Source organism: Etheostoma cragini, chromosome 4 (assembly GCF_013103735.1).
Source record: "Etheostoma cragini isolate CJK2018 chromosome 4, CSU_Ecrag_1.0, whole genome shotgun sequence".
Classification (NCBI taxonomy): domain Eukaryota; kingdom Metazoa; phylum Chordata; class Actinopteri; order Perciformes; family Percidae; genus Etheostoma; species Etheostoma cragini.
The window spans coordinates 18,086,081-18,099,822 of record NC_048410.1 but is presented as its reverse complement, the minus strand read 5'-3'; the positions used below and the strand labels follow the sequence as shown (position 1 = coordinate 18,099,822).

The 13,742-nt window shown below is 39.2% G+C and overlaps 1 protein-coding gene across 8 annotated transcripts in view; it reads left to right on the top strand.

Moving 5' to 3' along the window:
• The first annotated feature begins 207 nt into the window (after positions 1-207).
• The window catches only part of atp2b2 (ATPase plasma membrane Ca2+ transporting 2), a 90,407-nt gene continuing 76,872 nt past the window's right edge, over positions 208-13,742 (top strand). For all 8 annotated transcript variants that reach the window (XM_034868905.1, XM_034868904.1, XM_034868901.1 and 5 more), the window contains exon 1: positions 208-458. The gene's annotated coding sequence lies outside the window, so the exon portion shown is untranslated. The remainder of the gene's footprint in view (positions 459-13,742) is intronic.

Below are 13,742 nucleotides of genomic sequence, written 5' to 3'. Positions count from 1 at the left end.
CTCCATGCTCCCAACCTCTCATCTCTTTTTATCCTCATCAACCCATCCATCAATTTATCTTCTCATCTATCCATCTTCATCCCTCTATCCAATCAGGGAAAATCTTTGTCAAGTAAGGGCAGCCTCTCCGCTATTCAGCAGTGTTCACACACGCAGGGACACACGCGCACACACACACACGCCCACCCCTGCCGCCTGCCGACATGGTACAGGCTGTGCATTGAGACAGCCCCAGCTGAGGCAGTAGCAGTGAGTGTGCAGCTTAGCGAGTCCTCACACACACACACACACACACGCATACCTACACTCACTCACTCACTCACACACACACATACACACACACACATTCTGCACACCGCTGTGGTGGTTAGTCTACTACTGCATGTGCTGTTGCAATATCATTTTTAAGTGGGAGGATTTTAATGTCACTGTGATGGTGATGATAACCTTGCTGCCATGTAAGTATGCATTGTCCTCATGTAATATGTGAATGAACGGACACGTTGTCTGTGTTTGTTAGTTTTGTTAGGTGTTATTGATTCTGTTTGTGTAAATCGTCTGCATGTGGGGAGGCTGTGGTGTGTAAATATTAGTCTGTACACATTGTTCCATGTGTGTCCGTGGTTTGCGGGTGTGCAGAAAATTTTGTATTCCTATATCAGAAGGCAAGGTAGTTAGGATGAAGGTGATTTGTTAGAGGGGGAGAGAAGAGAAGCGGATGATCTGTGCTAGAAATATTTCTCTTGCCGAACGGATTCACGCTAGGAGCTCTATTTGATCTGTGTACATATATCTTTATACACATGATATATCTGCAGATACAAATCTGTGTGGATGTATATCTACTTATTAATACATATCAGGCATGTTGTTTAGGGCCATTCTCTATGTCAATCTCTGATTTTCTTTTAAGATATCTAAGTCCCTTGTCTTGTAATTGTCTAGATGAAGATATTTTAATGCACACCTCCTCATTCAGTCAGGCCGTCTGTTGGCTGCAGTCTGCAGTCTCTCTTCTCTGTCACGCTTACTGACTGGTTCTGTCATAGCAGCAGGCTCCACTGCCGTAACTGATCCTGTGTGTTCGGTAGCATGCTGTCTTCAATGCATTAGCTAACTGACTATTTGGCGTGGTGACTGCATTAATAGGGAACATTATCACCTCTCCTCCTTGATCTGTTGGCTGTCTGTTGTTCTGGATGGCTGGCTCTGTGGCTGATTTTAGTCCGTGTCCATTGAATTGGTAATGTCACAGGCTGGTTGGTTGAATATTTTCTGGCGTGTCTGATCAACTGACTAATCATTACACCAACTGACGGACAGGGTCACTGGCTTGTTGCCTGGTTGGCTGACTTGTCAGTCAGTTCTGCAGACAGCCAGATACTGTGCACCCAAAAAAAAGAAAACCCTACAGAGAAACGCCAGTACAGCTAGGCAGTCGGTCAAAAAAACAGCCAGCCAGCCATTTGTCATGCCACCAAGTTGTTCAGTCAGTCATGCATTTATTCAGTCAGCAAGTCAGTCATATAGTCAGTCAGCCACACAGTTAGACAGGCTGTCATAAGAAATTGATTGGTCCTCTGTTGGGGGATGACTGTGTGACCTCACCATCAGATCCTCTGCACCAAGACACTCAGCTCAGAAGCACAGTGTCAGTCTTCTTTCTGTCCATTTTTTTCCTTTATATTTTCTTGCTCTGTTACATTATTTCTTATTGGGCACACAAGTGCAAGGTGATGAGACATTCATGAAGAAAAGTACACACACACATTTGCACACAGAGGGAAAATTGAGAAAAGTTGCACCGGCTGTCTGTCTGTCTATCTATCTATCTATCTATCTATCTATCTATCTATCTATCTATCTATCTATCTATCTATCTATCTATCTATCTATCTATCTATCAACATGCAGTGACACAATATTTCACTACTATTTTTACCTTAAGGATAGATAATAATAGCCTAAAAATATGTATAGGTAAGGAACCCACCTAAAGTCCCAAGGTTGTCTTTTCCACATGAATGCATACACCAAAATGTACATATATATTCACAGAATTTCTTCCTGAAATTCGTTATGATACTCAAAATGTGACTATTAAAAAGTCCATTAAAAAGAACAACAGATGTGTACAAGAAAAAGAAAAAAAACCTACAGAGAAAATCCATACCTTGCCCTGCTCTGTTATATCTTATATAGTCAAGAGAGAATCTGTTAGCGTCGCAGTGCATTCGATTTTGCTGTGTCATCATCACCTCTGTGGAGCATAGCGACAAACACAGTGCTAAAGCAGACTTGACAGTCATTTTTCAACACACACACAACACAACTTTAACAGGAGACGTAAGCCAAGGACAGATACAGTAAGTATTTATGTATTTCTTCTTGTCTGGTTGGTAATAAAAAATGACAGGAAATTATTGTAACATTATAAATAGCTCATTTTGATTTTGTAGGCTTGGCAGCCAGTGGACGAATTCTTAGAAAACAGTGGGAAGGAAAGAAAAGGAGAGGTAAGGTGTGTGAGAGGGGGAGTATAGGTAGCAACTTTGAAGGAAAAGGCTCTCATGCTAAGATTAACTCTACTAAATTACTGACGGTCTAAGGATAGAAAGTGAACGTATGCTGTACATATTTTAAAGCTCTTTAAGGAAAATCTCAGATATTTGGATATACAATTAATATTGGCTACACTACAGTCCTATATGTATTTTCTTGCTTGCTTTCCATAGATTTGTCTAAATGTTAAAACCACAACTTATTTGCATTTGGGACCACGTCATAGAAATAGCTTGAATAAACATTGGTTGAAAGGCAGGTTTTAAGATACTTCAGGCAGTCCTGTCACTTGACACTGATGACTACTTCCTTTGAATGTAGTGTCACTTCGCTTTTTTTTTGTCCTGGTGAGCGTGAACTTGGTTTCATAAGTTTGAGTTTCTGCTTGAATATACAATATATAAATATGCAATATGTCAGGGTAAATGCATTCACTTTAGTACAAGTTGATTCAACACTTCTGCTTCTGTCTTGTTCACAATAGTATGAAGGGAGATCAAGCCATCTGTGCTTAACCAGCTCTTTAGTATAAATGGTGCAGAGCTATTGTAGACAAAGTTGGAGGGCTATGTTTTGTGGACATGTAGGCATGTTTGATCATTTTGTAGCTTCAATTGAACTCACTTGCACAGATGTTTTTGAAGCGTCGCAGCTAAGGTTGTGTTTACACAGATCAAATGGTATTTTGCAATTTTGACACTTGTTTTCACCATGAAACTGCACTTGCGGTGCTTGGACGACCTCTCATTTGAAATTCATCTTCAAAGAGCAGTTTTCCTAGCTTTACTTGGTGGAGGTGCACACATCTCTATCACTATGACATGCATTTTTCATCTGCACATATTTAAATGTACATGGAATAGAATTGTTAATAACATTAAAGGGGTGTTTAACAGCAGCATGCATTGCTGTTTGCCACAGTGTCTTTTTTGATATTACCACTGGGGGCACCAAAAGTCCGTCATTTTCAAATCCTGCAATTATACGTTAATTGGCAATGCTGCACATATTCATCTACAGTATAATATGTGTGTTTACATGTAAAATGGTGATGTGCAATTGTTTGCATTTGATTTCTGTTGTTTTTTCACTTTCTCTACTTTTTTTCTAATGCCCAAATGATCACATAAAGGAGCAGTTGGACAAATCCATCAAAAATGGTGACATCAGCTTGTATCATGTCATCACCAGGTCACATTCTGATAACCTGTAACATACATAATTTTTTTGCCATACTTGTACTACACTACCGTAATAACACAGGAGAGGTACAGTGGCGAATATACTGGCAGTTCAGAAGCACACATTTCTGGCTGGTGTTTGTACTTGTTAGGTATTTGATTCAGTGCATCCAGATAGGGAGTAGATTTTTACACTTAGGATGTAATTGTCTTAAATGTCACATGTGTCAAAGTCACATAAAAGGTAGATAAACTCCCATTTTAACTATCTAACAATATGGGCAGATAATATGATAAAAACACAAAAAATACCATTAAGCTTTAGCGTTTTCTACAGTTTACTATATTCATGTTACAGAATGTGCACCAAGACTAGATTCAAAGAACATTGTTCTTAAAAAGACCAATTGTTTTGTCCTGCTTCCCCTTTTAGCCCACGTAGCCTGCATGTGTTGAATATAATTAGACCAAAAACTCCCTCATGATTTCTATAGGCTCATCTGGAGCAAGGAGAGGGCCACAGCAGTCTTTTTTTCTGTCATCTTCCAGTGACCTTGCAGCAGGAAGTTAATGTGCGTGTGTGTGTGTGACACGCATCATGTACATGTGTACTGGAAAGAATGAAGTGTGTGTTCTTACTGAGTGAATACATACATTTAAATGCATGCCATGACTAAAACGCTTGATGTAATATGAGACATTATCTGTATACACCATCTCCTAAAAGACAAGTGAGTCTAGTTTTGCTGTCTTTCAGAATGCCTAACTTGGGATCTACTTAATTAACACATAGAAATGGTGTGGCACATTGTAATATTTGTATTCAGTTCTGTGTTGAAACATCTGAAAAGCAGAGTGCAGCTGCTGCTAATTCAGGATAAAAATGTGATAAATGTGTTCTGGTGTACTAAAACGGCTACCGGTACATCTTTTGTAAGCCCTCTCTTTTGTCCTGTTAACAGTTAGACAGACGTGCTCTAATGTGCGCATACTGAAGCCAATATTACTCAATTTCAGTTCCTTTCTATCTTCCCGTTTACAGCTGAATTCAAAGCTAAAATACAATTCTTACCATTATTAATAAACTATGTCTGGTCTAATCTTCTTGGGACTTTTGGCTGTTAGCCTATTTTCAGTGAAACTTGGAACACCAGCATCAGTTCTTTTCTCTCTGTGCCTGAACCAATTGCTCTTCTCCCAAAACAGCGTTTTGCTAGCTATTATTGGTGGCAGTATCAGACAGATATCACCCAGTATAGGATCCTAACATTCTGATAATGTCCACCTGTAGGAAGACTCCGTCAATGTGTAATGAACCGCCAGCAGGAAAAGAGGCAGGCAGGCATATAGGAAGCAAGCAGGCAAAACAGAAGTCAGAACAAGCAAACAGGCGGACGGCTTATTTTAAAGCAAATAGCCAAAGTGGCGGAAATAAAAATGTGTAAAGTAGTTATAGACATACATTAAGAGAGAGACAGAGCAGATCAGTGGGCAAAAATGGCACAGCAACAACAACAAAATACCGTTACATGTTTCCTCCAGTTAGATGTTGAGTTTCTGAATGCTAAAATGTCCGTTTGTTTTGGGAGACACAGAAGACAACGCATAATGTAGCTGCTGTTTTGCGCTTTTACTGATGTAAACATGCTTTCAATATGAGGCTGGGGGCGTTTCTCCTCGTCTGTGTCTGCATTGCCGACTGTTGATTCTGACGTGTTTTTTTTTGCCACGATTATAAAGCTAACCCGTCCCGCCGCTGAGATTGAGTATGGTCACGTCACAAGACTGCACAACTACATTGGACTGGTGAAACTCAGTCACGTGGTAGAGCCTTTAGAGGAAGTCTCTCTCTCTCTGTCAAAATAAAACATTAAAATGAGGCATATGCAGGGGGGTTAAAAACAATGACGCATGGAATACAAAGGAGGTAAAAAGAAAAGTAACAAGCTCATTGTAGTCTAATGTAGCGGAGTAAAAGTCCTGGTTTAAAACTACTCCTAGAAGTATCATTTTTTCAAAACTTACTCAAGTAAATGTAACTCGTTACTACCCACCTCTGGGAATGACGGATGTTACAATACAAAGCAGATAATGTTATCTGATTTGTCTACCCATGTTTTGCTTATGATGACTAATGTTCAGGCTCAGAAAGAGCCTGCATTTGTTTGGAAGAATGACACAGTTGACCCAAATTAACTTGTAATTTTACCATTTAGGGCTTTATTCAATTGCTTTACTGTCTGAGGTCATCTAATATTTGACTTCTAATCCTTCAGGTCTGCGATAAATGTCTCATGTGGTCTGTCCTTTTCTTGTCAACACGACATCTCAGAATATTTCTTACATTTTTGGAAAAACTGTTGTACTCAAGGACAAACACATTAGATGATGGTTGTCAAAGGTCAAGGTCATTCTGACCTGACAAAACATGTCCATACATGTCTCAACTCAAGAAAGCATACACTAATTAAGACAACATTTCACACAACTGTTTACAAATGATGGAGTGATGTCATTGTATACCCTAAAGGTCAAAAGCCAACTTCCCATTGACATAATGCTGGCCATTAGTCTACAACGTAACTCAGGAACCAAAGGGGAGATTGTGACTAAATGTCACATTTAGGAGAATATGTATTGGTGACACTTTTCTTGTGTGCATTGCCCATGCATGGTCAGACTGAGGCAACAGAAATACACTCAATTGCTTTGTCAATTCAAGGAATAGAATAGCATATCTCTATGTTTAACATTAACAAATTGTGTATTTGTACCTTAAGGCATTGGTACCTTGAGGCTAGATCTTCTGTGCTGTTGAATTGAGGATGTGTGTGAAGCACCCGTGGTTTGCCAAAAAATACACTTGATACCTTTATTAAATTGCCTTTTATAAAAGTGTGTGAGCAAGGGAAAGACAAATAAAGCAGAAAGATACTTCACTTCAATGTTTGTTTGTGTTTATATAGTGTAGCTGCACCACAAGGGTTTCTTTTTTTGAGATTTAGGAGATGATGAATGGTTTAGAACTCTAGCAGTGTTTAATCCCCATCTTCCAAAAACCAGAATTTACAAGATTAAATTCACAGTCTCAGCCTCATTATACACAACTTTAAAGTGCTCATATTGAAGTCCATAATTTTTATTTAGATGTTGTACCAGAATAGGTTTACATGATTTCATTTCCATAAAAACACCACATTTTCGTTGTACTGCACATTGCTATAGCTCCTCTTTTCACCCTGTGTGTTGAGCTCTCTGTTTTAGCTACAGAGTGAGGCATCTCACTTCTATTCCATCTTTGTTGGGAGTTGCACATGCAGTACCTGGGTAAGCAGGTAGCTAGTCAGTAAAAGAGTATGAGTGTGTGCCATGCTAGAAGCTAGGCAAGCATTATAACATGTGTTACAAAGTGACGCATATTTGACACAAAAAAAAGGCTTGACTACAATAGAGCTGTTTGGAGCAGTTTGGGAACAGTGTTTTCTGTCGGAGATGGTAGTTCCCTTTGCGGTGGACTTTGGAGCTTTTTCACTTTGTAAAACTATAGCATGCACAAAAAGGTATATCAAGAAAAGGGAAAAGCCAAAAAGCAAAATCTGAGTACTTTTGCATTCAAACTGAAAAATAATGATGCCTCAGTGTGTTTTACAGGCCCTTTGTGGTTTGAAACCCTCTTAAGCAAATGTCACTCTGAGTGCCATTACTGTTCTCTGCATGTGTCATACTGTGTGTGGATTAGCAAAATGGCCACTAGCAAATGGGTCATCCACTTGTTGGAAGCATTATTGTGTTAAGGTAGTGAATATGAAGGTTAAGGTTAAGACACAGAAGCCGGGTAGGAGCAGGGAGCATCAAAGGCGTGAAAGTTGTAATCCTTAGAAAGAGCACAAGTGAAAAATTAGACACTACTACATGTTTGTTCTTTGTTTACAGTATTTTAACTGAGTCTACCAGGCCTTGTGTTCTTGACATTTTCTGGGAATGTTCACAAAGCCTGTTTAATATTGTAATAATGTACCTCATGGGTGTAAGGGTGAATTTATACTCGGCACCATTAATATCTGAACCAAATTTGATGAAAATCCATCAAATAGTTGTTGAGATATTTCAGCCTGGACTTAAGTAGTGTACCTAAAAACGGATATTGCAAACCCTAAAGCCATGCCGCTAGTGTGGCTAAAAGAACATAAAGTATCTATAGCGTCTCAACATTAACATATTTTCATATGTTTTATCACATTGTCTATGTTAGAAGAGACAGTATTGAGTCTTACTTATTACCATGTACCTGTGTGCTTAGCTCTGATTTATGAAGTGTGTTGTTTGGTGTGTGATGGTTTCATTGTTTGTAAAAGGAGTTACAGGAAGGACCAGTGATACCATGCTGACTACCTAGAACTAAACCCTGCCTTAACTTCAGAATAACTAAGCTTTAGAAAAAAACTTTAAACACAGAAAAATAAGTTAATTCTTATTGCACTTCTATGTGTTTTTAATTTTTTTTAATTTACCAGTGTTCACATCCCCTTTACAAGGTGATAGCCAACCATAGGGCATGCTCCGGGCGGGGAAATCAGGCCGGGAGCTCTTTGATTGAAGAATTTATCAGCACATTGCACAATTCCTCATTTATAGGATGATCTCCTACAGAGGCAAAACCATTGCCTGTAAATGCACCAGAGCATCCACTAATAAGCAAAAACTTTATGACTTATTATTACATAATTACATTCGAACATTTTCCCCTAATAATGGCTTTCATGCTACATTTGTTTGTTACATTTCAATATGCTTGGCAATAAAATGTGAGTATTTATTTGGTTACAGTTGTGCATCCACACAGCGTCTCCCTATCTCCATTCACAGCCTGACAGTGTTGCTTACTATGTATATTCCCATTTTCTTACTAGGAACACCCAGGGCAAGGTATTATTCCGCTGGCCATGATTACAGCAGACCTCCAACAGCAGGACAAGAAAGGTGGTTGTTGAAAGAATGAAGCAATGTTAACTAGAACTGCAAGCAGTTATGTCGGGGTCCAAGCCTCCTCGTGCAAGTCGGCCCCAAAGCAAGTCGCCCCTGACGACGCGGGGAGCACGTGAAACGGGAACCCAAAGCATAACTGTGTGGGGGCAAAGGTCAGGAAATATCAAAAGGTGGGAGCTGCAAGGTCTGTGGTACATTGCCATTGCAAATATCCCTTTAACATTGATTGAGTAGAAGGGCCAAAACTGGTCTACGTTGACTATAGCGCCCCCTAAGGGCTTATCTTTGCAGAATTTTGTACAAGGCCTCAGAGTGAATAGACAAACAAGCATCACAAGTTTCATGATGATAACAATTACTCCACTAGAGATATTGCAATCACAAACATCCCATTAGCATGCATTGAGTTATTGGCTAAAACACAAACGTTGATTATATTGCCCCCTAATAGTTGATCTTTGCCAAATTTTGTAGAGAGCATCGTAGTGTGATGTTGAACAACAACCTCAAGTGTTTTCCTGATAGCATTTAATTTGGCAGATATATGACAAACTTTGTGTTTGGTAGCTAGCTAGGAAAATTTGTTTGGTCGTAAAATACTTAAATGTAGCAAAATTCTTTAATGTAGCAAAATTCTTCGGAAAACTTTTCATGGTCAGGTCCATCTGGAGATGCTACCTACCAGGTTCTGTGCGGATCGTTTCCACGGCCCAGGACGAGTTCAAAAAAGTTGTACATTGCACTATATTGCGAAAATACCTTTAGCGTAAATGGACGTAGCCTATATCATTTGAATCAGCTTGATTCAAGTAACATGGGAATGTTAGGTTTTCTAATGTATGATGTGGAATGTGGGAGTTAAAGGCAAAAACAAAGTATAGCGCCACCTAGTGGTCCACATGTGTAATTTTTGGCAGTTGAGGTCCATGACCCATTGTACATCTACCATGTAAATTTAAAACCTCCAGACTCAGAAATGGCATGTCCTAAGGAAAGCTCATTGTGGGACTGGCTCTAGTGTCTGCAATTCTGCACCAAAGCTAAACTTTGGGAAAGAGACTTCAGATATGGCATTAGGGGACCACTAAGGTCTATATAAACGCATCCAAAGAGCACCATGTCATGGGCCCTTGAAGATATGAGTGAGGTAGAGATGGAGTCTCCCACAGTGGCACACTTTGACATGTTTTTGAGGTACTTTTTGTCTTCTTTAATAGGGGATTTTTGAACATGTTTAGTGAAATTAGGGCTTTCTTCATTTTACCTCGAGCTTATATCGCTCAGTGCCAGCCATCTTACAGCTGGAACATATCCTGTTTTCACTTTCTTGCTTTTTAATCTCACTCTTCAGTGACACAAAGCAACCCATGCTGCTGTCGGGGTTGCCTGGCCAACTGCCTTCCTTTAAAAAGAAACTCACCATCTATAAGCCGACATAGGCTAAGCACACACACACACACACTCACACACACAGGAACCTATGCATTCATACGCTTTTTGTTCTCGCTTTCTCTCCCCCCTTCTGTCTGACTCATTCTTCCTCTCGCTCTCCTGTTTTGCTCTCCACTTTATCTTCTCTTCCTGATATGTGAAATAGCTGCAGTCCTTTCCGAGCTCCTGCATTGGTTTCCAAAATAACCTTTTTCTTCGTCAGACTGTGTCTGCTGCGCTTAGTTGGCATGACAGCGGCTTTCAACCCAATTAGAGAGCACTGATGGTTGCTCAAAGTAGGCTATCTGTGTGGTTGTTTATAACAATTCACCTCAGAGACAATGTCAGTTAATGTGGCTTTCTCTCTTTTTGTGTGTGTGTGTGTGTATGCACTTTGATATTGCAGTTCAGTATTGCAATGCAGCTGCTGTACAATGTGTGTACTCTATGTGTGTTTGGGGATTCCCAACAATTTCATATAGTACGGTGTCTTGGATTTTCTTGTGAGAATAGTTTTTGTGCATATTTTGCTAGTATAGAGTCTAAGGAACAAGATTCTTTTTGTCTTCAAATTTTCATGATCCATTTTTACAATTAGAAGACATCATCATTTATATAATGCATAATTAAGACTGGGACTACAATTACTTGGGTTTCAAATGTGAGAAAATGCTGTAAAGAGGGTATTTTGTCTACTTTTTGGGTGCCAATTCTGAATTTCATATTTACTTAGCTTTTTACCTCACATCAAAATTCAGCAGGAGCCTATTTTCCAAACACAGCATACTGTACTAATAAGTGCTTCTGCTGTTTAGCTGGTATTCATTATTTAATTCCCCACATTTTTTGTAGCTTACATTACATTTCATTAATGGTTCATCGCAGAAACTGACAGTGTAGTGTAATCTTTTTGTTGAGTTCATAGAGTTCATTTGACTTTGCAAGCCGCTCTGAAACATACGTATATGTGCTTAAACACAGTGTTATTAAGTCAACGTAGGCCTTCATTTTCCTGATCTCTTCTTTCCACATTGGGACACCATGAACCAATCAGCAACATAACAAAAAACAGAATCAGCAAGTCCCTTCCTTTAAATATGTTGTAACAGACCGCACGTGGACACACTATTATAAGCACATTCACAATCTTATACAGCGTCATCCAGAAGCATTGCTCTAAATGCTACTTTTGTGAAGCTCATAATTTCTTTTTCTGTCAGTGAGATGTTGATTTCCAAGGCTGCAGCTTGTGGTGGCGTTGTATCCATTGCTTTATAATTGAGTGGTGTTCCTATAATCTGTTCACTCCCACATGAAAGCCTTGTTAAAAGAAATGTATCTAAAAATGTTTCGAAATGAAAACCTTTCATGTCATGATACAAACCCATGGGTATTTGTTAACCTGTTGAAATTACAATGAAATAGTTATGGATGCGCAGGTGAGCAGAGCAGCTCTATGACCAGAATTCTTCTGCACTATTTTTTGTCACAGGCAGGAGGAGCTGTATGTCAGTGCTGCTGCTTCTGCGAGTGGTGCAGTGGGCACAGCTCCTACTTCAGCTCTGCCTTACTGTGCTCAAGGACATTTTAAGACAGACACAGGGAAGATGTGCATGGATTCACTGAGGAACACAGCAAACTACCAACGGCTCATCAGACTAGGATCTTCTCATCAAAGAGAAAGCAGCAATTACAATAGAACACTCTTTCATCATTAACACTTGTTCTTTATAATCACAGAGCAGAACAGAGAGACCCAGCAGACAAGTTACTGGGCATGATAAATTCAACGTAAAGGTAAAAACAATGCTAAGATAGAATGCACAGTATTATATGATGCGTGATGTTTGAATTTAAACAATCCTCTCCTGAAGATTAATAAAAAGAGACACTTTGATGTCATCAAGACACAATTACATAAAGTTGCCTAATGGGATTTTTGGCTCTATAACACTATAAAACTATAGCATCAAAGGTGAACCTTAAGCTGAATCAAATCTTCCAGCCTTTACAACCTCAAATACCATTGGAAAAAATTGATAAGACAGGACAGCGGTGATATATTAGTTGAGTGTATATGTATATATTTCTGTTTTTGGAAAGCATTGACTGAGGCTTCCAGGGTATGAGGCATTTAAAAAATACAGTGCTCCCACACTGTAACAGAATTAGCACCACAGCATTGCTTAGTGGTATTGTAATTGAATTGGATTGCAATTTAAATAAAAAAGCACTAAGTCTGACAAAAATGTTAATTCATGGTTCAATAAGTCAAACAAAAAAAGACAAAACTACCACAAAAACACTACAATTAGCAAGAAATGATACTACAACACGTTTTGCCCCAAATATTGCTGGATCAGTTTTATGTTAATAGCCCTTTTTGGATCTCAGCTATAGTAGATCTGTGTATTTTCAGCAGTTTTGTCATACGGCAAATACTGTACAGTATGGTGGTCAGATTGCATTAGCATCTGGCTGTGGAGCTTCATCGTTTAATTGGGTTCCCCATATGGTGTTCAAGGTCATAAAGTCCAATTAAGTGTTCTTGCACTTTAAGTAAAAAGCTGTTAAGTATTGCTAAATCTACACTTTCCTTCTTTAAGTATTTGATCATATGTGACTCATTACTCACTGTCAAGCCATGGGGTAGCATGCTGATAAGTATGCAGACAGACTTGGAAGTAAGCAGGGAGGTGGAAAGAAGAATATCACAGGAGTGTTTTAGTCACCTACAGCATAAAGAATGTTTGTACAGTTTACAGACAGCTACAAAGACAGTACAAAGACTGTTATGTCCCTGTTGTGTCTAGGGGCCGAGGACAATAACAATCAAATAACTCCAGGGGAAAACCAAGGGAAAGGTGGAAACAGTTCAAGATTAATCAAAACAATTTATTCATAATTTATTATTTATCAACTAACAAACAACTGAAAATTATCTTCAAAAAGAAGACGGCTATTTCTCAAAAAGGTAAACTAAGAAGTGAAATTCTTACAAAAAATTGAGCTCAGTAAACACTAGAGCTGGACCTCTGGCTCTCTTTCAGCTCTGGCTCACACTGGGTTGACGCTGGCTCTTGCTGTTTCACACAGTTTCCACTGAAGGTCCTCTGATTGTCACCAGCTCAGCACTGGTACTTAACGTTTCCCCCTCATTATAGCTGAGCAGCCTCAGCTGTGGCGATGACGTCACATGCTCAGGTGCACACCTAGGGGGAATTACACAAAACAGAAAACAAAAACAGAACAGTACGGCACATAACAAAGACATTGGGAATGGTGGTGGGGGAAAGTTGTTTTTTGCAATTTGAAAACAAATTCATAAAGTGCTCCATATCTCGAACACTTGAGGAAGATAAAGTTGCTCACCCTTTGATGTTGAGGAACATGTGAGGAAGAACCATTGTGGCACTCTGCCTTCATGTTTTATCTGTTATACGTACAGTGGGTACGGAAAGTATTCAGACCCCTTTAAATTTTTCACTCTTTGTTTCATTGCAACCATTTTCCAAAAATCTAAAAAGTTCATTTTATTTCTCAGTAATGTACACTCAGCACCCCATCTTGGACAGAAAAAAA